Here is a 23,545-nt window from a genome sequence, read left to right as displayed (position 1 = left end):
ATGACACTAATGGTATCACACTGTCTCCCATGGCTATCTCATTGAGTCCTCGCAGCAATCCCAGGCAGAAGAGTCTATCGTGTACACCATTTCATGGAAAACAAAATTTACAGCCTACAGAGGCCCAGCATCCTGATACCTTGGAAGGGCGGGGCAGGGGTTTGACTATGAACGGATCGCCGATCACACTGATCACACACGGTGCCTGACACATCCACAGGCTGTTTCCACCAAACCACACTCCCCCTGTCCCCCCCCCCAAAAGTCTGGAGGAGACATCACTGTACTCCTCATCTTACACATGAAGAAAATTAAGAGAAGGAGTTGTCATGATTAGTAAGTAGTCAGAATTCACTGGGAGTCCAGGCAGGACACCCCCCAGACCCTACAACAATCTTTTAGGACAAAGGTCATGCACTCTCAGCTTTCCATCCAGCCCACTGAGAAGCGATAGTGCCTATGATGCTTAAGTAGGTGCTGGAGCCAGGAACACTATTTCATGGATGCTGCCTGCTCTCTGTGAGTTCAGCTCTGTGTCTTGCTACTGTTTCCTGGGGTTTGTCAGAGATGGCTAGTCTCTTTCTAAACTAGATTCTGAAGAGTTCAGTTAAAATCCCGAAGAACCAAGACCGGAGAACTGACTGTAGTCTCAGTTAAGTGTCCTCAAAGAGTGGATCTCTGCGTCAGCTTTCCCACCCGCATGGGGGGGGGGGAGTCATAAGAACCTCGCTTCCTTAGTGAAGGAGGTGGTTCAGATGCTGCAGAAGATAAGGACGACAGTGACATTTCCTATAGGAGTCACTGCTTAGAGGGCAGACGAACAGCACGGGCCTGATGCGCTCTTAATTATAGGAACTGAGAGAACTGAAGAGAGTGGAGGTCATTCATCCACGACAGCAAGTAAACCATACACACCACTGAGAGAAGCTTCGGAAACACGTCTGGTTGTCTTCAAGCATTTGCCCTTACAAGGAAATATGTTTTCTTTGGACCAGATGTTCCTGTCCCTCAGCATATACTTAGCTAAGGTTTCCAAGGGGTGGGGGTCTGGGAAACAAACAGTCGAACACTGGGTATAGATCACTTCAATTCTGATGCCAGTCAGGTTTCCTGAGCACTGACAAAGCTCTGGACATTGTCCAAGGCACTTTTGCATATCACAAAACATTAATTTATTTCCCAGAAAAATCCTATGATGTTTCTACCTATTATTGATAGGAAAAAAAACTGTCCAAGCCTTAGAAGTTTCCTTCAAAGTGGCTAAGTCAATATGTGTGTGTGTGTGTGTGTGTGTGTGTGTGTGTGTGTGTGTGTATGTGTGTGTGTGGACATTTTCAACACAGACCTTGTCTGACTCACTGCCAATGGCTTTCCTGAACTAGGTACAGCCCAATCCTGATGCTCCCACGGAAGCAGGCATCTGAGAGCACGGGCTCTGGGGATCCTTCAGTCTGTTTTGGTACTATCCTGAACTTTTGGAAGCAAGTCACTGCTAACTTACTGGGTTTCAGAATCCCCATCTGTAAAATGAAGGAGCTAGAAAAGAAAGTGACAGAGGACCCATTGGTTCTAATTGTTCTCCTGGATCCAGGACACAGAGACCACAGCTCCAGTCTCTCTGAAACTGCCTTGTGATGGCTGCCCATGCAGAGCGGGAAGTGGAGCATCTGGGTTGGTTGCTGTGGGGATGCAATTAGCCTGAGCTTCATCTCAGCAGAGGGAGTTCTGGGAATTCCTGATGAGGCTGGTGCCCAGAACAGGGCATACAACCTGCATCACTTGGAACCCAAGGCAATATAAGGTCCAGCCTACCTACAGAAACCCACTCACCCTCCTGGGAAAGAAAAGAGCCAGGCCTCCCGCCCCTCCTGGTCCTTTGACTTGTGACCCCACACTCCTGCTCTATCTAAGATGGGTGCTGGCAGGGGTTCAAATGGCAAAGATTAAGAGACTGCTGAATCAGGACATACTCGGGAGAACCTTGTTAGCCAGACACATGGCTCTGAGAAGACAATGCCCTTCTCTCCTGCCAGTCTCCCACTACTGCCCCTTGGATTCTGGGATCCCATTGCCAGCCAACTGACTTTGCAAGCTGAGCTGCATGACCTCACCTTCTACTCTGAGTCAACTCTTCTAAGGCCATGAGTAATTCACAAACTGCTTTCTGATGGGTAATTGAAAGCTCAGAGCGAGGCAACATTAATCCTCCCCCTATCTATCCTAAAGTCTCTTGTCCCAAGGGCAAACTTTTACCCTATACAATAATCCAGGACAGTCTTTTTTTTCAAGAGGGCCATGCAAGTACCAGATTGTCTCCGGAGATTCAGAAACTATCGTTCTGGTTCAGAGTACCAAGAAAATAGCAATTATCCCTTTACTGCTTTCTGTGCGCATGTGCATATATGCACACATGGACACACATGCACACGCCTCGGTTTGGAAGAGGACTATCATCCTATCAGACAACAACCTCAAGTCCATACCAGCCACGCCCACCAAACAACCCTGCAGGGATGACCTGGCTTAAACAGGACTTCTGCAGGTTCCTGCTGCAACACTCACCCCTCACAGCACCAGTGCCTCTCAGAGCTGGCCTGGGTATGAACCCTGCAACAGGCACTATCGTGCGGCCCCATTTCCAGCCAATGGCACCGCACACGCCTCCCCTACCACGGTTTTACTAGGACATGGATGCTTTACAAATGAAAACTCTGAAGCTATTTTTGTTTGTGGCAAAAGAGTTTGACAGTAGGAAAGATTTGGCTGTGGGATGAGGTAGGGATGCAGGAGGGAGAGAGATTAAAACCAGGTAAACGCAGAAATGACAAACATGAAAAATCCTGAAAAAAAGAACACTTTCTCCTGCTGCAAAAAAGTCAGCTGCCTGCTAAGCAGCGTCTATTTTAGAAGCAGAGGGTCAAAAATAAATAAATAAATAAAAAGGCAGACCTCCTGTCCTGGGGTTTGACACTTCCACTTCACCTGAACACAGTCACAAAGCAGCAAAAATGTCACATCACCAAGATCTGCCCTTCAATGACCTCGGAGGAGAGTCCTCAGAAATCAGAGCTGGTCCGGAGAACTGTTTCACGCCCCCAGGGAGTCTGTCCCGTGTCTGCGGGATTTTGTTGGGTATGAAATGAGCATGGGGGGCCAAGCTGGAGATCCGTGGGGCACAGGCCTGGGACCTGCAGATCCTCTTCTTTACATTGCCGCTCCTAAGGATGGCCAGTGCAGTTTCCCCAAACTCTTTCTCCAGCCTCCTCAATGGCAAAAGGGAAGAAGCTGTTAATCGGTTCTTCCTCTGGAGGTCCCTTGTGTACTTGCGTCTTATAGCATTCAAGACGCAACATGGGAAAATAAACACATCAGCTCCTTTCAGTGGGCCAGAATGTGTCCACATGGTGAAATGTACACATGCTTTACATTGAATGAATGCCCAGTACCCCCCCACCCCTTCCCCGCTTTCCGAGATTAAACATTCAGGTTCCTTTGAAGTAACAGTAAATAAGGCATCGATTCAAGCATCACCTACATTCATGCATGACCACCCTGTAAAACCTGATCACCGATTGCATTGTGCCACCTATCACCCCGTGAAAGTTCAGAGGCTCCGTCAAATACCCGGAGACTTTCTTTGCCTCGATTTCAGGTCTGGAACCTCTCAGCCTGTTGCTGACTTATCAAGGCTGCCCGGGATGAAAGGAGAACAACGTGGGCTGAATTAAATGCCAGCACTAAGAAAGCACAGGAATTTAGTTGATTTCCAGGTAACTTCTCTGCCCATCCCTAGTGTAAACACCCCGTTAAAGCAAAAGAGTCTTTGAACCCCCTTCCTCATGGTCTCTCGGGACACTTATGGGACCTTTCCTGGTAAAGGAAAGATGTGCCAGGCAGGACTAGTTGGACCAGCCTCATCCTCGAACAGGCACAGCACAGGCTCGCCTGGCTGGAGAACTTTGCGAAGCGCCCCAAAAGGCTCCCAGGTTCCACTCTCAGCCATTTCTCTTCTCAGCTCACAAAGAGCGGGGACGGAGCAAACCGTCGCCACCTGCAGCCTGATCCCGGGGCGCTGCTTCTGGCGCCCGGCGAGGGAAGGCAGGCCAATGGCAAGAGGGCAGAGGTTCACACCCCCACCCCCAAACCTCTCAGCGCCTCAGTGCCCGGAGGTGGCTCTGCAGCCCAGGGAACCGACGCCCCCAGGCCGGCTGCTTGCTCCCCCACGGCCCGGCCCCACCCCCAATCCTTCCGGCGCCCCAGCGCCCACCCACCCGGGCGCGGGAGTGGGAGGGTGCCGCGTGGGCAGCCGGAGCAACAGGCGTGGGAGCAGCGCTCCTCGCACTTGCTGGCTCTGGGAGGCTCGGTCGCTTCCCTCTTACCTTCGCCGAAGCCAGCCCCAGGCCCCGCGCCCCGCGCGCGCGAGGAAGCTGCGGCCAGGGGCCGCCGAGGCGCAGAGCGCCCAGCAGCGCGGGGAAGCGCCCAGCAGCCACCGCTCGGGCGGCTCCTCCTCGCCGGCGAAGTCTCGCTCGTCCCTCCTTCACTCGGTCGGTTCGTGCGTCGGTCCGTCCGTGGGGCCGTCCCTCCCCCGCCGCCGCCGCCACCACCGCCACCGCCGCTCCAGCCCTGGCTTGGCAGCGTGTCCCCTCCCCGCCTAGCCGCTCCGCTCTCGGGCTCGTGAGCTCCGGTTCTCTCGTTCCCTGCCCCCGCCGCCGATGCCGCGCAGAGCGGAGCCGGGCCGGCCACGGGCTGCCTCTCCCGAGGTCCCTCTCCCGAGGAGGCGGTGGGGGCGCGGCGCGGGCGGGGCGGAGAGGAGAGTCCGGGGGAGGCGGCGAGGCTGCGCCCTCCGCTCCCCACCGATCCCCACGGGCCGAGCGGCCCCAGGCCGGGCCCGAGAGAGCAGAGCGGCCAGGCAGCGGAGGGAGCGTGGAGGAGGACCCGGGAGCCTCGCCGCGGGAGGGTGCCCAGGGCGAGGGCGTGCGAGGGGGAGTGACTCTGCGCGAGGGTGTGTGTGTGTGTGTGTGTGTGTGTGTGTGTGTGTGTGTGTGTGTGTGTATAGAGCGCGCGCGTGAGGGGGGGCTGCAGCGGGGGGAGGCGGGGAGACTAGGCAGAGCCTGGTGCGTCTCCCCAGGAGAGTGGAGGAATCCTAGGGTGTGCCTGGAGGTGGTAGTGGAGTGTGCCGACGCGAGTGTGAGCGCGTGTGCCGGCGAGGGTGGGCATGGGGCGAGCGTGGCAAGGTGAGCTTGGCTCGGGGGTGGGGGAGGAGCCGGGCGTGAGGCGTGATCGTGAGTTCGGGGGCGTGTGTGGCTGGGGACTTAGGAAGAGGTGGTAGGGAGCGCTGGCGTGTATGCGCGTGGGGTGTGTACACTTAACTGGCTGTCTGTTTCCCATTCACTGTCCACGCGGTAGAGCAACTAACTCCTCTCCTTGGTCAACTAGCGAGGTGTAGCAGATCGCCGCGCAAGCTTCCAGGCTGACCCTGAACTGTCAGTTGTGTTTGCCAAAGCTGGGACGATCCCAAGGAAGACAAACTGCCTTTACCTTGGAGTAAGAGCCACTGTTGTTCAGGAGTGAGAGGGCATGGCCAGAAGGTCAGGATTCGCTCCAGTGCCCCACCACGAATACCCAGAATTAAGACTGGGGATTTGGGAACTCTCATTTCTCTATCTTTCCAGAGCGGGCCCAGGCCCTGGATCCTTTCCAAAGCTCAAAGTTCCTATTGCTTAGTACTCGGACCCGGAGTGAGGCGTGGGACACCCACGGGACCATAGGGTTCAGCCAAGAGTTCCAGGACCACCGCGGCAGCAGAATAGAGAGCAGTCCTGGCTGCTAAGCCAAACCGTGGCCCCAGGCTTTCCCTGTGTCTCTGGCCTGGGTGCTGGGAATCCCTAACCTGGAGATCGCGAAGCAGGCAGCTTCGTGCCTCCGGTCCGGAACGCTATGGCTTGAGAGATGGTAGCTCTGAGTATGGAGAGGTGTGTGCTGAGACACAAAAGCAGAGGAAAGAGAAATGTGTGGCGAGGGTGAGGGCATACCTGGCAGGACATGTCTCTAACTGTGGCTGGAAAAAGACCTTCCTGAGTCAAGAATAGGGTTTCTGGTTTGTGGCAAACCGATCCTGCTCCAGAAGTGCAAGTGGAGTAGTTATTGAGGTCTCAGCTACTCTGGGCCTCCCGTACTTCGGAGCTTCTTTTTAATAGGCTCACTTACTCTAACCAAAGCTCCTTTAAGTGTCTCAGTCTGAAAGGTGTACAATTGGCCCTTCAAGAGGTGGGCGTGGACCCCATTAACATTTGCCAAGAGTCCTAGAACCCCGTGAGATTTGCATACTCATTTGCATACAGTACTAATGATTAACAACACTGCCACTCCCTGGCCAACCCTGGAAGAATTCAAGGAAGGCCCTGGCAGGGATTCTCCCTCCCTCCCTCCTCTATTTGGGAGAGGTTTTTGTTGTTGCGGCTGCTCTTAGTGGTGGTGGGGTTTTTTGGTTGTTTTTTTTTGTTTTTGCTTTTTTGTTTTGTTTTGGTTTTGGTTTTTTAACCTCAGTTGAAGTGATTCCTGAGAGAAGGTTCCCTGTCTCTGAGAGGCCTGGTTCCAGTAGGAACACTTTCCTTTGGTCTAACACCTCTTGCTCAACTTTGGAGCAGTGAAATTACAATATTTTATTTCTGTCGAAGTTTGAATTCCCTGTACGGTATTACCGTTGTTCAATAGCATAAAGGTAGTTCCCGGACCAAGTACCCCAAACTGTCAGGGAGGGAACTCCACTAGACTCTTGGAGTGGCCTACTAATGGGACAGCTTGTGGTCTCTGGGGCTTTGTAAGCCCCATGTGAAGACAGGACACTCATTCACCCTGCCCCACCCCCTCCAATCCCATTCCTCAGATGCTCATACTTGGTAGTCTAAGTGCAGTGCCCCTGAACTGCTCTCCTTTTTTTTTTGTCTCCAATATCTGAAGAAAAGTAGGGAGACTGGGATTTCTGGTTCAGGCCACTGTGGGTTTTGTTTACAGTTCTCCTTGAGGTTGGATGGTGAGGAGGAGGAGGAGGAAGGTACCTGGCTTAGGTTCGAGCCCCTGGAGGAGACATTGTTCAGGAGATGTTGAGTCCCCTCCATCTCCTAGAATCTCCCTAGCCACGCCTATTGACTCCTTCCCCCTCTCTGCCTCTGGCCCAGCCTGGCCGGGATTTTTCACTTGCTTTTCCCCCATGACACGGCCGCTTTTCCTTTAACTCTCAGCTTCTATTTAAAAAGCTAATTTGGGAGCTTGTCGATGCTCCCAATTCAGACATTTTAAATAGGAACTGAAAGTCAGGAGCTGCCGGGGCAGTAGGTTTCCTCCTCTTACCACTGACAGGGCTAAAGTGTTGGTTTAGTCACTCCAGCCCCAGCGTGTGTGTGTGTGTGTGTGTGTGTGTGTGTGTGTGTGTGTGTGTGTGTGCGCGCGCGCACGTGCTGCATGCTCAGGGTGTATTTCAGGTTATCTTTTCTATTTAAAGACAATGCTTCTACGGAAGACTGCATGTGTGTGTCTGTGTGTCTGTGTCCTTTCCAAGCTCTGAACACATAAGGATTCTTCCTTGGTCCGGAGGCTCTGGCAGTGATTCGAGGAGCTTGCCTGTCGCCATGTGGACTGTGAGAGGAGAGAGCAGCACAGCTCATTGTCTGCTCCCTCTTGGCTGACACCCCAGGTTGCCTGTGCTGTTCTTTCTAGTGCGGTTGTACTCAGGCTTGCTCTTTGAAGCTTGCCTAGGTATCCTAAAGGCTCGCTCTAGCCCTCACTTCTTGTGGCTGTCCTACTTCGATCGTTTGTCCCCCTGTTGGGCAACTATTTTGGAGTTGGGACTTTCCCGAGGGTTGCGAGTATTCTGCATTGCGAATGTCATGTACCTTGAAGGGGTAGAGCATCCTTAGAGGTCAGAGTGACTGAATCTGGTTGTTACTAGGTTTGAGCCTGTCTCTGGATGTTACCTGGCTGTGGGACCATAGGGAACTTACTTAACCTCTCTGTGCCTCCCCTCCACACACCTCCCTCCACCATCTCAAAAATGTCCAATGATAAAAATGGCAGCTCTTCAGTGACTGTCATAGATAACATGCCTGGAATCTGGGTAGTTGTTTGTTGTTTAAGATAGGAGGTATGGAGAATTCAGTCTAGGGAAAAAGTTAGAACTGTCAGATTGTGTGCAGGTGCACGGGCACATACATTAAACCAGTATGCACATGACAATACAAATGCCAGGCTGGAGCCCATCGGGTCACATTGACATCATGGGGCTGAGTCCCTAAGCTCCAGAAGAGCATAAGGGGACAGAGACAGAGTCATAGGGTCAGCCGCGAGGAAAGAGCTCAGCCATCCGGATGCCCAGAGGTAAGTTTCACACAGAAGGAATAAGTGCTGACACCTGTTTGTCCACAGGCTCCAACCTCCCCGCTTTATCCAAGCATTTACCCAAACACACACAGGCAGGATCTAGGAAATGAAGCCATGGGGAGTGCTCAACAAGAGCAGCCTCCAGTTCATGCCACTTTTCTTTTTCTCCTCCTCCTCCTCTTCCTCTTCCTCTTCCCCCTCTTCTTCATCCTCTTTCCCTTCTTCCCCATCTCCTCCTCTTCCTCTTCTTTTGTTCTGGTTTGGTCCCTGCTTCTCAATCCCTTGTCTCACCATTAGGCAGAGGAACTGATGAATTCGCTATCAGAGTTCATTTCTTTCAGTTCAAAAGAACATGAGCATATGAGGAGGGACACGGGAGACCAGAAGCCAGAAGAGGAGCTACAAGCCTAACGACATGGGCCCTCTGGGGGAGATCCATTGTGCCTTTCAAATCCTGAGGTATATTCAGTGTCTTAGTTACTTTTTTCTTGCTATAATAAAACATCACAATCAAGGAAATTTATAAAAGAAAGCATTTAATTTGGAGCTCATGGTTTCAGATGGTTAGAATCCATGTCCTCCATGGTAGGGAGCATGGCATCAGACAGACAGGCATGGTGCTAGAGCAGGAGATGAGAGCTTACATTTTGACCCATAAGCACAAGGCAAAGAGAGAAGGGAGAGGAGAAAAGAAGGGGTGGGGGAGGGGAAAGAGGGAGAGAGAGCTCTAGCTAGTTAATTGGGAATGAAGTGGGCTTTGGAAACCTCCAAGCCCACCCCATAGTGACACACCTCCTCCAACAAGGTCAAACTTCCTAATCCTTCCAAACAGTTTCACCCACTGGGGACCAAGTATTCAAACACATGTGCCTATGTGGGGGTTGGGGTGGGGGTATTTTCATTCAAACCACCGCATCTAGCTATGCATGTCAATTCTGAGCTGGAACAGCCCTAAGTTGGCAGCTGGCTGTGTATTCTGTGCCTTTATGTAGACATTAACACTCAGAGATACACAAAAGGAAGAGAGTAGAGGGGGACCTCTGCAGCGCTCCCCTTGTTTTTTGAGACGGGACTCCTCATTAGGAGCTGCAGCTCAGCCTCTTAGGCAAGGAATCTGGGTAGCAAGCCCCAGGGACCCTCCTATCCCTGCCTCCCCAGAGATGGGGTCATACACGTTCTGCTACACCGGGCTTTTTTTGTGGGCATTAGAAACTAACCTGAGGTCCTCTCACACATGTGTGGCAAGCACTCCACTAGCTAGCTCTCCTCAGCTCTGGTGCCCCTTCCTGCATGTGCACTGTATCCAGAACCATTTCTTGCTCTTCCTTGCTTCTCTGTCTGTCCTTTTCCAGGAAGAGTTTATACAGACGTGTGATGTTAACTGTATTCTGGTTTCTTGGTCCCAGCTTTCTCTGTTCTTGACCACCCCAAACTCTTTGTTATATATCACTACCCTCTCCTACTGGATTATCCCCCTGATGTCATCTGTCTCACTTCCGGACCTACTTGACCTACTTACACTCTTCTCCCAGAGCACAGGCTCTTGTGGCTTCTTGCCCCATCAAGTCTTCAAACCTCTGCACGCGCTGTCTCTCCATCCTCCAGAAATGCCCACCGCTACTTTCTCATTGTTTTCTCATTGTTGGGATATGTGAACAAACACGTATTCACCCCGCCTAGGGGACTGATGTCAGGTCAAGGATTCCACTCAAGTGTAGTGAGTTTATAGCGATTAAGTCCAGGAACATGAGGAACTCAAAGGAGCTTGGGTAGGGAGTTGGGAACACTGCATCCCTAAGATTTCCCTGCCCAACTTGCACCCAGCTCTACCAGACAGCTTCTTCTCACAACAGTTGTTCAGTGGTTTGCAACCTTGGTTTTGGTTGTGGTGGTGGTGGTGGTGGTGGGTGGTGGTGGTGCATTCGTGCTTGTGAAGCTGAAAGTTACTGGGTTTCCTGAACCTCTAAGTTTATTAACTTCTTATTCCTACCAGTCTCTCTACTCCTTCCAGGAGAGAGTTTGTCTCAGTTCTGAGGAAGTAACTACAGGACACTCTTTTTCTAACTGACTTCACTTGGTCTCAAACCTTAAATACCCAGCACAAAGTTTACATACTAAGTTTTGGTGTCCTTCCTGCATCCCAGATGAGCCGATTAATCCCACTTCGTGGGGTTCTGCAGTCTTTCCTGTGTATCCTAAGGGTAGTTCTTCCCATCTGTACTGTACCGGCTTAGTTGTCTACACATGATGTCTCTTTCTAGCCTTTATGTGGTAAGGCAAGGACTCCATCTCAGCCAGCTCTGATTCCTGGCACAGTGTGAGGCACGTGGGAGATGCTCAGTGCGTCTAGATGATGATTTATCCTAACAGTCACTCCTGTAGTTCCCTTGATTATGAGTGTGCAGAATATGTGACAGATTTGTCATCTGGTCTGTGTCCAAGTCCCTTTTTGATGAATCTCGAACATGGGCATGAAGACACAATGGGGAGAGAGAAAAGACAAGGGTATTCAATTTGGGCTGACCCTACATGAAAAGAATCCCCATCACATCCCCTTTCCAGGGAAAGGCTATAGCCTGGGATTCAGCTGCTCCGGCCTGTGAAGACGGGGCCAGTGTTTAACCAGACTGGTTTACTGAGATTCCTTTTTTTTTTTTTTTCTACCCTACAAGATATGAATCACATCCTCAGAACATCACCTCTTTGGGAACAGCCAGGACACAGCCAATTGCAATGTCCCTGTTTCTTGGCAGCAGTGACCATAAAGACAAGTGTGGCTTAAAAAACACCAAGACTGAAGGCTGCTAGATTTGAAGTATAACCTTATGTCAGATCAACAGATCCAGAAGAGTGGAGGCTTAGCGGGAGAGCACGGTTTCTGGATAGACCAGGCTTCAAAGTTTGACTCTTTCACTAGCGGTATGACTTTCCCTCGCCTGCAAAACTGAGTTTTAATCATGGCATCATATCTTAGGACTCACAAAGATGGTGCCATTCTAAGTGGAAACATGGCTCACATGCAATTATAAATGAAAATGTTAGCTATTATGATAGTGTAGCTGAGTTTAGACATGACTGAAACCAGTTCTTTGAAATATTCAGCACAGTGCTTCAAACGCTGTTCATGAACATGAGGCAAGTCGCCCAAGCTCTTTGATATGATGAGTACACACTTGGCCCTCAGAATGTGTGAGATCAGAGTCTACCCCGTAGACATTCTTCCATTGCCTCCTCTTTCTGTTCTGCAGTACCTTATTTCTGCAACTGCACACTTTAAGGTCTGTTTTCCCTTTAAAAATTATTTGTTATAATTATTTTTTACTATTTATATATTAATTATTATATATAATACTTTATTATATTTTATTATCATTATGTTATTTATATTTTATTATCATTTAATATATCTATATAGTGCATTATATGTTATATAACATATATGTCTCTACTACATTAATACATTTCATATAGTATACTTGTGTATACTACATTTTATATAGTATATATAGTGTGTATGTATATATATGTATATATACATATGTATATGTGAATATATACGTATATATACGTATATGTGTGTGTATACATTTCCTTTTCTCTTTTTTGTGTGAATATATATTTGGACACGTGTGTGGATGTGTGCACCTATGCATGTGTGTTGAGGCTAGAGAAAGGTGTTGGGTGTGAAAGGTGTTGGGTGTTCTGCTCCATTGCCTTGTGCCTATTTCTCTGAGACAGGGTCTCTTACTGTCTTAGTCAGGGTTTCTATTTCTGCACAAACATCATGACCAAGAAGCAGTTGGGGAGGAAAGGGTTTATTCAGCTTACGCTTCCATATTGCTATTCATTACCGAAGGAAATCAGGACTGGAACTCAATCAGGTCAGGAAGTAGGAGCTGATGCAGAGGCCATGGAGGGATGTTACTTACTGGCTTGTATCCCCTGCCTTGCTCAGCTTGCTTTCTTAGAGAACCCAAGACCACCAGCCCAGGGATGGCACCACCCACAATGGGCCCTCCCCCCTTGATCACTAATTGAGAAAGTGCCTTACAGATGGATCTCATGGGGGCATTTCCTCAACTGAAGCTCCTTTCTCTGTGATAACTCCAACTTATGTCAGGTTGACACACAAAATTAGCCAGTATACTTACTAAACCTGGAGCTAGGCTGGTAGCCAACTTATCAGTGACCCTCCTGTCTCCACTGTCATTACACAAGGGTTATTGGCTGGTGGAGTCACATCCAACTTTTTATGCACTTTCCGGCGTGTGAATTCAGGTCCTTATGATTGTGCAACAGATGCTCTTACCAACCAAGCCCCCTCTTCAGCTCTTTAAGGGTTCCATTTCTACCCACTCCCTCCTTGTCAGTAAGAACTGTTAAGTCATTTAGACTAACAAACAAGTGACTGACTTGTCCAAAGATACAAAATTTGCATGTAAACTGAACAGAGCATCAACCCAGACAATGAAGTAGAATGAATTAAGATTTCTAGCGTTCACCAGAGTAATGGAAGAAAACGCGGGAGGCCCAAGAGATGCTTCTTAGCCCCACAGGTTTCTGTCTTCTGAACCAAATGATGTGACTCTAAAGAAAGAGGTGCGCTGGTTCTGAATTCTGAAGCTAGAAAACCAAGTTTCTAGCCTTTGCAGAAAATTGTACTAAGGAGATTTGTGTACCAAGTTTATACACCTGCTTCATTTGGCAAGCAAACAGACACACTTCATGAGGAATCCAACCCCTTCTGGCTTTGCACATCTGTGATGCTTGCAAGCAAATGCTCTTCAGAGTTCAAAGCCCAGGTTGACTGTCTTCTTGAGTTTGTGGGAGACTCAGCTACAAAATCGTTAATTGTTTTGGTGAATGGACAAGTATACAGAAATAAGTCAGTTATTATGTCCATTCTGCAAGGTCATAAGATGCTTCAGGCTCTCTGCAAAACCCTTACTAACATAGATTCTCAACGCTCTTCAAGAAAATCCTTACAGATGAGATAATTGTATCATATGTCCCAAGACCCCCTCACTAGCATTGAACATTACAATCTCATAACCAATCATGCTTCATTTATATGCTAAAGCCTTTACTTCACAGCTTTGAGTCACGTTCCAGTTGTCACATAATGTCATGTGTAAATAGTTAAGCAACCTCACCCTTTTTAACAAAAGCTATCTCTCCAAGGGAGACATCCTCCTTCCGAGATACTGAGACTGTTTGCCGAAGATAGTTGTGCCTGTGTATGTGCCACATGTTGTCTTGGTATTTGAAAAAGCTCAGGAATTTCCAGCATTCTGCCCAAAGTCTGTTCTGCTCTTTGGGTGGAAAGGGGCACACACCCACACTATGCCTGGCAGTGATGTCTCTGTGTGTAAGCTCCTTGGTATCAGTGGGTCGGCTGTGATGAGGCCCAAGCAGAGATGCTGGAGTCTCTCAGACTCCAGCTGGGCTCCTGTTTTAGGTAGGGTTTCTATTACTGTGATAAACACCATGACCAAAAACAACTTGGACAAGAAAGGATTTGTTTCAGCATACAAGTCTCAGGTCACACTCTATTGCTGAGCAAAATCAAGATAGGAACTCAAGGCAGGAACTGAAGCAGAGGCCATAGAGGAGTGCTGCTTACTGACTTACTGTCCATAGCTTGCTCAGTCTGCTTTCTTATACATCTCAGGACCACCTGCCCAGGAATGGCACTACTCACAATGGGCTGGGCCTTCCCACATCAATCACTAATTAAGACAATGAAAGTTCTACGGGCTTCCTTCCATACAGGCCAATCTTATGGAGACATTTCCTCAATTGCGATACTCTCTTCTTATATAACCCTAACATGTTGGCAAGCAAAACAGAAACCACCAGCCAGAACAGTTCTTTGTTTCAGATGTGTCATGGCCCTTAGTTTTCTTCAATCTTACATTACTCCTGTTTCACAGAAAATTGAGATACAAAGTCACACAATAGTTACCCATGGTAGTTGCCGGCCAAATTGTTTATTTTTAGTAGACACAGATACATTTCTAGGGTCCCTTGAAGTTAGTTTTAGCTTTGTGACTAAGTTCTGGTCAAGGTAATGTGTGCCAATCTCCAGGGTGACTCTTCGTGTGCTCAGTCTCTATATTGATCCAGTGGCTAAACAAGATTTCATAGGATTCAAGGCCCAACCACAAGAAGAAAGGAGCCTGGATTCCTACATGATAGTCTGGAACATAAAGAGACCCTTTCTAGCCTTATGTGGCTGTGATATGAGCAACGACATAAACTGCTGTGCTTATTGTTGAAATGTGGATACTGTGTATTGGAATGATAGGTCTACCCTCATCAATACCTATAGCCCCAGCATCCTTTTAAGTATTGCCTTGAAGTATCTCATCTCAGATTGGTACTTCCTAGTGTGATAGCCACTAGCCACATGGGACTATTTAAATTATTTTTTAAATTAAATTAATAAAGTTGCATGTTTTGTTCCTAAACTGTTGGGGTCATGCTTCAAGTGTTTCATGGACAAATAGAGTTCATGGTTACTGCACTTAGACACAGCAGGGAGAGACTGTCCATCACCAAGGAAACTTAGCATAGGCAGTGCATTCTATGCAGACACATATTCAAACTCTACCCTTACCAAGAGTCCCACAGAAAAGCTGGGAGAAGCTGTGGTCTATGGTCTCAAGAGTACTCAGGTTGCCACATGTCACACACACAGACACACACACACCTCCCCTGATTCTTGGGCCTTTGTTCTCACCCTTCTCAGTGAGCCTTCTGGCTATAATCTGTGTTTTCTGAATTAACCAGGAACAAGGCAGAGTGAGCCTTGTCAGCCCAAATGTTTGGTGTCTCCTGAGAGTAAGGCGAGTACCTCATTCCTTCCCCTGCCCATGCAGGGGCTGACTATCATACTTTTTCTTACTCCAGCTGTTGAGGGTTTGTGCAGACTCTCCCCTCTGTAGCGATTTTGTCCTTCCTGCCCATCTCTGCTTATCTTACACTTACATGGAGGTCTTTCTCAGACTTCCCATCCCCTGCAAAGGACCTCTTCATACTTTCCAGCTGTCCAGAGACAAGAGCAATGACCTCAAGACAGGATACAAAAGCAGGCCATTTGTTGAAGATTTGATCCTTCTGAATCCTAAATTTATAAACCTTGGTTCATCCTCCCATTATGTCCCCCCCCCCGCAACAAACACACATTTTCCACCTATTTAATGTCAACAAGTAGAGCCTGTCTATTAAAGTAGGGATGCCTGAAAACCCCTCTGTTTCTTGGCTCCAACCAACCAACCAACCAACCAACCAACCACATAGAAACAAGGCTCATTTCATTATGGGACTCACTCTGCCCACCTCCTTCCATTGTTAACCTGACATACAGAGTAGGATGAAGGCAGTTATAATCCCCACTGGTGCCAATGAGCTAAGGGCCTTCTCTTGGGTTCCCCCCTCCCCCCACATAGGAACCTGAGCAGATCCAGGCAGTGACTCCAGTTCCTGAGACACCACAATAAATTGCCACCAAGGCTTCTTCTATGACTTCTAACTAATAAATCAAATCTATTGAACAATACATTTACTGCAAATTTAAGAAGTTGCTCTTCCATTTTTTAAGTGTGTGTGTGTGTGTTAAATCAAATTCAGAGTCATAAAGAAAGGAGACGCCTGCCCTGGTTGGAGGAAAACGACTACAGGCAGCCACAGGCTTAACGTAGCTAGCATATTACTGCCCTGTGTTATGAGGGTGAAGACCCTGTCTGGTGGATCCATGGAGCCGCCTCACTCCCAGGCAGGCTGCCATCCACCAAAGTGGTGTGCTTCAGACTCCTTAACTGATGCTCAAGACTATTTTGCAAACTCACGCTCACTGCTCACAGGTTCCCATTTGCTCCAGATATCTGAAGTGGACAAAGACAGAAACATACCACAGCCACATTGGTGAACAGCGGCCCCAGTGAGATGGTGATGAGGGAGGGAGGGAGCAGGGGAATGACCCCTGGCTGTCCAGGGAGCTCCCCTTTACTTTCCATGTCACTCCAGGCTACCAGATGGAAGGCAGGTACTACAGGTCTCCCTGCATGCTCTGCCTCTTACATACCAGCAGGAGGCATGTTGTGATGGCCATTCTTGGTTGTCAATTTGACACCATCTGGAATTAACAAAGACCCAAGTGTCAGGCACACCTGTGAGAGGCTGTGAGAGGTTTCTCTCTTAATTAAATCATTTCATGTTGGAAGACTCACTTTCAACCCAGGCCTTTTGAGATGGGAAGATCTGCCTCTTATCTGCTGGCAGCTTCCATCAGGGCATGACAGAAGGAAGCTGGCTCTCCTGGACTGCTTGTTCTTGGTCTCACTGGTGAGTCTGCTTCTTCCCTGGCATTGGAGCCTGCTTCTTTGGGATCCCATCATATACTGAAGAGCAGCTGAGACAGCCAGCCAGCCACATGGACCGAACAACTCCTGGATTCTTGGACCTTCAGTTGGTAGACAGCCATTGCTGGACTAGCAGGACCTGGCCTGTAAGCCATTTTAATAAATTCCTGTGTGTGTGTGTGTGTGTGTGTGTGTGTGTGTACACACATACACTCATTCTGGAAAACCCTTACTCAACTAATACATCTAGCCTGCAACACATATTTTATGTGAAGTAATAAGTCTGTTCTCAGTGATTTTAGCTCGAAGAACCCTTATTAAACAGTTGAGGCAGCAGGATGGCACAGAGATTAAAGGTACGTGCTGAGTATGACTACCTGAGTTTAGTCTCAGGGAGCACAAATGGTAGAAGGAGAGAATTTTCTGCACAAAACTGTCCTCTGACCACCATATGTGGCATGTACCCCTCTAAATAATCAAAGATTTCAAAATAAAAAAAAAATCCATCCATTTATCTAGCATATACTTACTGAATGTCCACTAACTGCTAAGAGTATGCTAGTGAGCAAGATGGGAGGTCCTGCCTTTTGGAACAGAGCTCATGGAAAACACAAAGCCAGGCACAATCTAACATGTGGGTTCATTAAAAGCTTCACTGGAGAGTCAGTGAAAACGGAGGGTGAAGAGATGCAAGGCATGTGTCTGTATGCATGTGTGTCTGTGTCTGTGTGTGTGCCTCTGTGTCTGTATGTGTGCCTGTGCCTGCACACACGTGTGGAAGCGAGAGGCTGATTTCATATATCTTCTTAGACTGCTCCCCACCTTGAGACAGGGGTTCTCATGCAACCTGGAGCTCATCAGGTTGACTAGGTTGGCCAGCCAATGAATTTCAGAGATCGACCTGTCTTCACCTTCTGTATTCCCCAGCACTGGTGATACAAAAGTGCACCAACTGTCCTCAGTTCTATGTGGGTGCTGGGGATCTAAACTCAGTTCTTTATGCTTGCCCAGCAGGCACTGTATCATCTAAGCTATCTTCCCTGCCACAGTTCTACAAACACTTGGAACAGTTGAATGAAGTGCACTCCTTATATGAGAAACTTATATGCGATGTACTGACAGGGCTGAGATATGTGACAGGGATGCGGCTAAACCTCTAGGATAGGTTCAAATGATGTGAACACCAAGAGCAGACACGAAGGAGTGAAGCGGGACACAGCATGGCAAAGGTCGGCAAGGCAGTCAGTCAACAGAGGTCCCTGGTGCAAGCGGAGGAACTAGACTCCACCCTGCTGACCACAGGGAACTAACTACCCCAGGCTTAGGGCAAATGCATAATACCATCATACCTGTGTTTGCAAGCCCACTCTGACCCAGCAGTATGGAGGGTGGATTTGAGGAGGACAGAAAGGAAGCAGAGGGACCAATTATCAGGCTCCTGCCGTGTTCCAGAAGAGAGTTGATAAGGGTCTCAACTACTGCAGATGGAGAAGGGAAGCAGGAGGGAAATATGTTAGAGGTAAAAGAAACCAGGACCCTGATCGGCTGGGCCCAGGTCAGGCCTCTGCTGCCTGGGAAAATGATAATGTTGGTCTCAGGCATGTTAATACAAAGCAGAGCTGGCAAGGGGGAGGTGAGGGGTGAGTGTGGGTGGGGGAGTAGTTAGGGACCCTTCAGGAAGAAGGGAGGTCAGGGTTCTCCTTGAGTGCCGTTCAGCCAGTTGCTGATGCTGGGCTGGTAAAAGCCGTCAGGTGGGTACATCGAAGACCCAAGAGCAGAGCAAACCTTCAGAAATGGGCTGAGGTTAACCCAAAACAAGCGCCACCGCTTCTTTGGTTCCAGGGAAAAGAATTTTTAAAATAAAGCTGTACAAATCCCAGCATAGCAAGCCACACTGTCTAGGGCTTAGAGAACTGCTGATTGCTTGGGAGATAAGAAGAGAGATTAACTCTTTGATCTCATCCCTTACCCATCTCCTTTCCTCTCCCTTATCCCCTTAAATGCAAACGCATGCGCTCACATGCACAAACACACACAATCCTTTTCATCCCTAAACATCTCACCTTCTTCTGCACAATCAATCTTCTACACTTCCTCTTCGCATCTGCTGTTCTCTGCCTGCACCCTTCCCTCTCAGTTCTCCAGTGGGCAGAACCGCTCTATTCCAGATCCACACGTAGGATATCACCAATGCCTGGCCCCATTGCCTAGCACAGGATTAATTGTTCTGCCCTGATTCAACTTCACTATACTCTCCCCTACCAAATAGTAACCGCATCATGTTTCTCTGAGACCTCAGAGTCTGAGGTCCCCAAATCATATTTGTCTGGATGTCCCCAGGAGCCGACACAAGGTCTGGTTCATCACCACTATTAAAAAAAAAAAATGTTGGAATAAAAAGCATAGCCTCCCAGAGGAGGACACAAGATACCATCACCAGCCATTGCTTTATTGAAGAGAATCACCTTTGTCCTCCTGATGGTCACATGCCACATGGGAAATAAAATTGGAACACACAAGAGACAAGGTCACGAAGGTGGTACCCACCTTTACCTTGCATGCTTACAGGAAGGCCAGTGTTTCTGTGAGACTGGTTTATTTTATTCCCACTTTACAGAGGAGTGTCTGGCCTTCATCAAAGGCAGGACTTCTTTGTATTGTGGTGCTCCCACACTTCTGCCAGTCAGCTTTCCATGGCATAGCAAGGGTTTGGGATGATTAACTTAGAATGAGGAAACATTTCCTTTGCTTCACAGTTGCAGATGGTGAGTCCAGCTGAGGTTGGAGCTCTGGAGAGGCAGTGCACTGTGGCAGAGAAAAAAAACCTGCCTATTTCATGGTTGGACAACAAAAGAAGGGGGGGGGATCCTACACTTTTCTTCAAGGGTGTACTGCTATAAACCAGAAGACCCCTGTCTAGAACCTGCCCCTTGAAGGTTTCACCATTCCCTGAAAGGGACTTGCTGGGGACCAAGCCCCCAACCCAGCGGTTCTCAACCTTCTTGCTGCTCGGACCCTTTAACACAGTCCCTCATGTTGTGGTGACTCCAACCATATAATTATCTCTGTTGCTATTTCTTAAGTGTAATGTTGCTCCTGTTAGGAATCTTAATGTAAATAAGAATCCAGGTTTTCTGAAGGTCTTAGGTGACTCCTGTGAAAGGGTCATTTAACTCCTAAAAGGTCATGACCCCCAGATTGAGAACCACTGCTCCAACCCAGTGGCCTTGGAGTCTAGCACTTGTTTAACACACTTATGGAGACAGGAGAGATGAATGAAATCCCCAATCTTTTGGAGTCTGTCCTCACAGAAACTTCCTGGGGTGACCATTATTGACAGGCTGAGGTGGGGCCTCCAGAGAGCAAGGCTTCCTTCCGGTCATTTGCAGTCCTCTGGTTTTCTAGCTGGTATCTGGGAAAGGAAGATACTACCTGCTGCTATGAACCAACTTGGCAGCCTTGGGAAGCTTCTGTGAGACAGGAGGACCTAGAGTCTGGGTTCATCATCGCTGTGAGGGAATTAATAATAGTAACGATGAGATACGACATACTCTTGTTGCCGTTCAACACGGGCCACACAGTGCTGACCTTTTCTCTGTACTCTCTGTACTCTCAGTTTCCCATTCATGGCAACACCCCTATGCTGCAGGTGCAGTCATGCCCAGCAATCAAACGAGCAAAACGGGAGCAGAGGAGTTGAGCGCGCTTTGCTCAAGATCCCTTAGCAGGGATGACTTTAAAACCCTGGCCTCTGACTCCTGAGTGCCCACTCCTGTTTTGAGGGCCACTTGTAGGGAAGCCAACATGAAGACAAACAGCAAGGGTAGCAAAGTCACAGAACCCGAGGGCGTGTGCGATTGGCGGGTCCTACCCCGACTGTCGCCACTCTGCCTGGAGTCTCTACTTCCTCTCTTCTGCCTTCACTCCTTTCTGCGCGAGTTCTTTCCTTCTACCACAATAGTTCTGGAGATCAAACTCAGGCCTTCAGGCTTGGCAACTGGTACCTTTACTGGCAGAGCCGTCTTACCAGCCAGGGAGCTCTGACTCGTAAATTCTACACTTTAGAGAGGTAAAGAAAGAAGGCTGGTCTCCTGCCCATTCATGGAAGGAAACTCTAGGATCAAGAAGCTCTAGGCTCACATAGAGTATAGATAACAGATGCTTGCTTCTAGCTGATGAGAGCAAGCTCTGCAAAACCCTCAAAGTCTAAGTGAATTAGGAGGTGCCTCTGCCTCTTCTCTTCCTTACCTCCTGATCTCTCAGCAGTGGCCTTTAGATGGCTACTTTCTGAGATGCCAGCATTGCTGCTGTCTGGAGCTGAATCTCCACGCTGGTAGTTTTGGTTGCTATGGTAATTGAATTCACTTAAAGTTGTCTCCAAGCTAGTCTGTCTACCTCTGTCTGCCTGCAACCTGGAAGGGTACAGCCCAGGGATAAAAGGCAAAATAGAGGAGGAATTGGTGGCTTGGAGCCCCCTGTGTTTTTTCCTGATGTAGAGGTCTTTCTTGGAGGTAAATAGAAAATTGTGGAGAAATGGTCTTTCCATCTTCCTCACTGCTGCCCTTTACTATGTAGAAAAGCATGGTCAGCAACAGTGGAAAATACATCGAAAGCATCTTCCATTCCTCGGTATTCTGTTAGTCACTCAGCAACACTTCCTGAGAGCTAACTATTCAGGCTCTGCTGTTTCTCTCTGGATTGCAGAGGTTTCATACCTCAGCATCCAGAGCAGCAGGAACAACCCCCAAATGACACATAGCCACGTGGCTATTGCTCTGAGATTCAGGAGAACAACCAGCCATAGGCAGGCTCTAAGAAGGACCTTAGGGACTATGGGGAACTGTCTTCCCTTTTCTCTGCAAAAGGGAGACTTACGCAGCCCAGGCTGCTGAGAACATGGAGCAGGAGCAGAAGGTCTACAGACTGAGCAGTAGAATGGGACTGTTGACCAGGGGGCTTGAGAAGCAATTCTGATTCCTTCCTTCCACCATCCATCCTATTTCAGATGAAGCTACCATGCAGAGACAGATAGCAAGGGTGGGAGCCCATGTCATGGAGTTGGAGGGTTCTGGAGGTAGGCAGGTCCTTCTATGGCCACCCCCACTCTCCTGGAGACAGGAAAGCTGTCCAAGGCTAGAGACGGTGGAGTATTTGCAAGACCCTGTCCTTTTGTTATTACTGTGTAAAGCTAACAACCACACGTGTCTATAGCTCCAGCCATAAACCAGCAGCCAAGGGCTGGGAAGCAACAGAGACGGAAGCTCAGCCAAGACTTTGGAGAAATCACAGTCAAGGAGGATGACGAATGAGCAAGACCAAGGGATGTGTACAAGAACTCCAGCAAGGGCCAGGCGCTCTGGAAGCCCAATGCTTTGAGAAGGAGGACAGCGTGTCTGAGAAGGATGCACACAGGCAAGACATGCTGACTGGTGATGATAAGGATGATAAGGGAGCTTTGTGAGACAAAGTCATTCTGTACAGACACGGATGTGAACAAATACTCAAAAGTGTGACCATGAGCAGTGTGTCTATAGTGATAGAGAAGGCTGAACGAGGAGAGTGACGGAATACGAGCCAGTCAGGAAAGCCGTTAGTGGAAAGCCAGTTTGGGGGTCTGTTCTGCAAAGACCCTCCAGCAAAGAACTGTGACTTGGCACAATGGTGGAAGTGCTGAGAAGAGTGCATGGAAGTAGGAGGTTTGCAGCCTCAACTAGAGCTGCTGAGCTACCAGTGAAAGAAGCTCACTTAAGAACGGGCGGCAGCAGCAGAAACGATAGTCACTGGGCTGAGTAGGAGAGGGAACTGTGCAATGTAGGGTGAGAAAGGAACTGGAATTAGGAACCTCAGATATCAACTTAGGGTCTGTTTGGGAAATGTGAATAAGTTGTCTAGAATATTCAAAGCCAAGTGCCTAGTAGGCAGTCAGAGTCAATGGGGTCAGGGAGTATACACAGAGGGACCCTTGGAACAGAGGTGACAATTGAAACTGTGGAAGGCAACCACACTGCCCAGGAGGAAGGTTCAGAGATATAAGAGGAAACAAAGGCAACCCCTTGGACAGTGATCCAAGGCAAGGCAGCCAGTGTCTTCCCAGCAGATGGTGGAGTTGCCTGGAGTCTGGGTTCAGTAGAGGAAGACTGACTCACAGAAGATGTGGCCATCAGTGCAGATGCCACCAAGAGAAGTTTGTAGAAAGATGATAAAAAGAGGTGCCTCTCAAGAGTGAGGGTGCATAAGAACCCTGGTAGCTGGTTAAAACTGGCCCTGCCCCCACTGGCTGGAGCCCAGGAATTAGCATGTCTAGCAAACGCTAAGTTGATGCTGAGTTTCTGGGTACCCTACTTTATGAGCTACTGATCTAGATTGCCAAACCTGTTCTTGATAAGGTTCAGATAGCAAATTTAGCCTTTCCTAATGTGATTCAAGTTTGACCTGCTGACAGGAGGAAGCTGAGCTTTAGAATAGAGATAGAAGAAAAGAAAGATGGGCATGAGAGACAGGTCCCTGGAGATAGGATGGATGCTACCACGGACAGGAGAAGATGCTGGAGGGCTGGCACTGCAATGAAAAGAACATGATGGCACAAGATGGGTGGCCTTGACGGTAGCTGTGACTGTAGGTGTAGTGAAGAGGACAAATAGCACCACAACTGGAACAAGCCTCAGGCTTTGCTTAGCATTCTGGGCAAATGTCTGGAGTCTGCATCCAACAGAATTTCATTGCTTTGGCCCATTGATGTCTTCTAACCTTTGAGGATTGCTGTCAGCCTCTGGACCTCATTCTTTCCCGAGCAGCACAGAGACAGC

The 23,545-nt window shown here is 48.6% G+C and overlaps 1 protein-coding gene and 1 long non-coding RNA gene across 3 annotated transcripts in view; one reads left to right on the top strand and one right to left on the bottom strand.

The window, feature by feature from the left end:
• Kcnd3 (potassium voltage-gated channel subfamily D member 3) overlaps window positions 1-4,448 on the bottom strand; it is a 215,672-nt gene extending 211,224 nt beyond the window's left edge. For both annotated transcript variants that reach the window (XM_021195562.2, XM_021195563.2), the window contains exon 1: window positions 4,380-4,448. The gene's annotated coding sequence lies outside the window, so the exon portion shown is untranslated. The remainder of the gene's footprint in view (window positions 1-4,379) is intronic.
• LOC110319723 lies at window positions 4,142-8,898 on the top strand. The gene is made up of 4 exons (XR_002380416.1): window positions 4,142-4,544; window positions 5,437-5,588; window positions 5,675-5,972; window positions 8,674-8,898. It is a non-coding gene; the product is annotated as an uncharacterized LOC110319723 (long non-coding RNA).
• Window positions 8,899-23,545: the final 14,647 nt, after the last annotated feature.

The sequence above is a fragment of the Mus pahari genome, chromosome 4 (genome assembly GCF_900095145.1).
Source record: "Mus pahari chromosome 4, PAHARI_EIJ_v1.1, whole genome shotgun sequence".
Lineage (NCBI taxonomy): Eukaryota > Metazoa > Chordata > Mammalia > Rodentia > Muridae > Mus > Mus pahari.
The sequence above is the reverse complement of the archived record's forward strand: the minus strand, read 5'-3'. Positions and strand labels throughout refer to the sequence as shown.